This window comes from Hipposideros armiger, unplaced genomic scaffold (genome assembly GCF_001890085.2).
Source record: "Hipposideros armiger isolate ML-2016 unplaced genomic scaffold, ASM189008v1 scaffold_203, whole genome shotgun sequence".
In the NCBI taxonomy this organism is placed as follows: domain Eukaryota; kingdom Metazoa; phylum Chordata; class Mammalia; order Chiroptera; family Hipposideridae; genus Hipposideros; species Hipposideros armiger.
In genome coordinates this window covers 2,599,067-2,602,200 of record NW_017731553.1, presented here as the reverse complement: position 1 = coordinate 2,602,200, position 3,134 = coordinate 2,599,067, and positions in this window count along the sequence as shown.

Below are 3,134 nucleotides of genomic sequence, written 5' to 3'. Positions count from 1 at the left end.
GGTTAAGAGCTGGCTTGGGACGCCAGCTCTGAGCAGCAGGGCCCCAGTTCGGATCCCACATGAGGGCCAGTGACACTGCACCCTCTACAGCTAAGATGGTGAACAACTGCTCAACCTGAAGCTGGGCTGCCATGAGTTGCCAACGATGGCATAGGCTGCAGCCCCTGCTGCAGTAGGCTGCCATAAGCTACTATGTGTGGCTGGCAGCCAGCGTGAGCAGCCGACAGCCGGTGTGAGCTGCCAGGAGCCACCGTGAGTGGCTGTCCAGAGGCCAGCGACCGATCTGCCTCACCCGGGAAGAGCTCAATGATAACACTAACATGGGCCAGTGAAGCAACGTCCTCCACAACTAGACAGAAGAACAAAAGGACAGCAACTTGTCTGTTCCCCTCCCCCAATTCTCCAATAAAAATCTTTAAAAAAAAAAAAAGAAAGAAAGATGAGAAAAAGTTAAAGGAAGTAGATTTGTTTTAAAAGTCTTATGCCAAGGTTTGGAGATGAGAGCTTTGAAAAATGCAGCAGGGCTGTTCCATTGAGATGGATAGCTAGGCTATAACAGAGGAAGAGCAGCACAGCGAGCTGGATTCCGAGAACTCTGAGGTCATTTTCAGAAAGACCTGCCTGGCAGCTCCTGAGCAAGGCTTTGGACTCTCCTGAAAGGTCTGTAAGATGAGGAGAGCAGCCTATGGATCCAGGATGGTTTCCGTCCCAGTTCACACCACAGTTGGGGCATGCGGACTCAGTGGCCGTACAGGTCGCCCTTTAGCCCAATGAGTCTATAAACTCATCTCTGTGTGAAACATCCTCCTGCTCAACTTATATTTTTGAGAAAGCGAAGTGCCCAAATAAGGGGTCATTTGACTGTAATATGCCCCTTAAGCATCTGAATTTTTAAAAAATTCTTGAACTGCTAAAGAAAATGGAGCCAAAAGAGCCTGTAAGAGGTAAGCCTGCTCTGTGCATACACGTTCCCATCTTAAAAGTGGCCATGCCATTCCCACAATTCCCATAGTTCTCCTGGCTGGGAATTGTTTCAACATGGCAGTCCTGGTTTCAAGGGCCTCACAGAGCTCAGCTGGTTAGACATTAGATTATTAAAATGAGAATATCACAAAAAGAAGATTTTCACTAACTACCATGGTGTATTGAATCAAATCACAGATCAGAAATTGCCAGAGCTATGGAGCTCTGAAAGACCATCTAATACAACTAACTCCTTTATTTCATATATTAAGCAAAACAAGGCTGATTGGCTTAAGGTCAGTTATTGGGTAAGTCAAAGCTTAAACCTGGATCCTGTGTGCTTGCCACTGAGTCCTGAGACACTACAATCATATTTATAAATGAGAAAGAACATTGATAACTTATTATATACTGCACTTCTTTGGGCACACATGTTTAATGACCCATAGAAAAAAACTGCTTCTCTGAAGTTTTGTTTTGAACTTTCTTTCCCATAATTTTATGACAAAGATAATTCTTTCATTAAAAAACATAAAAGCATGGTGTAATGTTGAATATGGATTTTCAACCTACATGTGCAGTAATGGAATTTCTTACACACCTCCGTAGGGAAGAGATCCCCCTGGGATAGGACTTAATGGTTCACAGTGGGGCAAACAAAGACACAAACTGACAAGTACTGTGATGAGTCTGAATGGAAATTTTGGGGAGGGGCATTTAACCTGAACTTGGAAGGACAAGGAAGGTATCAAAGAAACAAAAAAGGTAAAGTCTGAGGTGAAGTTTGATGGCTGAGGAGGAGTGAAGTAGACAAAAAGGAGTTCAGGGCAGGGCATTCGAGTGAGACTAAGGAAGCCACAAGGTAAAAGGACCCAGAAGCCAGAGATTATAGAAAGTTCAGGAAACTTCTAGTGGTCCAGTTTGGCTGGTAGCTAGAGGGCAGTGGTGGCGGCAAGGGGTGACTTGTGTCTCCAGAATGCACAATTTGAACACCTTCCCTCAAATAAACACAACATAGTAAAGAGAGTATGCTTGCCATGCCAGAGTGGCTTCGCAATACAAGTTTCCTAGCCCCACTCAATCATCAACAATATTACTTTTTAAAAAAAAAATTGGGGAATAGTGTGTTTCTCCAGGACCCATCAGCTCCAAGTCAAGTAGTTGTTTCAATCTAGTTGTGGAGGGTGCAGCTCCGTGGCCCATGTGGGGATTGAACTGGCAACCCTGGTGTTATGTGCACTGCAGTCTAACCAACTGAGCTAACCGGCCGCCCCAACATATTACTTAAAAGGTCATACACAATATAACTAAGGGAGGTGTAGTGAAGTGAGCAACAGACTAGAACCTGGTATGGGGTAGTAGTCTTTCCAATAAGTCAGTGTTGTCCTCCTTGGTGAGGCCAGTTGCCCCATTTGTAAATGGAATAGTTGACTCCACTCTAGATCAGGGGTCAGCAAACTGCGGCTCATGAGCCACATGCGGCTTTTTGGGCACGTACATGTGGGTGTGAAGTAAAATTGAAAATGAAAATAAACTACCACAGTTTCATTTATAAAATGTTTAAAGGCTATTATTCACATAATGGTGATTTCATTTGTTTTATGGCTCTCGAATAATTTTTAAATTGTTGTGAGGGACAGGATTGGCTCTTCCATCTCAAAAGTTTGCCAACCCGTGCTCTAGATGATCTTTAAGGTTCCGCTCAGCTCTAAATTTGGGGAGGATCCCGCCATGCATATGCTACTAAAAGAGGTAAGTCAATGTACACAAAGGCCTAGGATGATCAATACCCAATCTTCCCCTTGAGCCCTCCTCCATCATCATTTCATAAGAGGCAAAGTGATCTAATTGCAATGTTTCCGAACACTCAGTTCCTAATTTTGATTAGGAAGCAGTGGTCTAATGGATTAAATACTCAGCTAAATGTTAGGAAATCAGAGCCTTCTCTCAGACTGCTATACAATAACAAAACTGAGGAAATCTCAGTCTTCTCATCCACATGCCTAGAAGGGAAAAATGTTTGCAATATGCAGTGATTATAAAGATAGTATGTACAAATGGGGAGATTCATTTTTAGTCTACACAGAAACTTCACCAACAATGACCCATTTAAAATTAGCACCTTGAATTCATCACAAATCTCACATCAGGGTCACTCAGATTTCAGACGT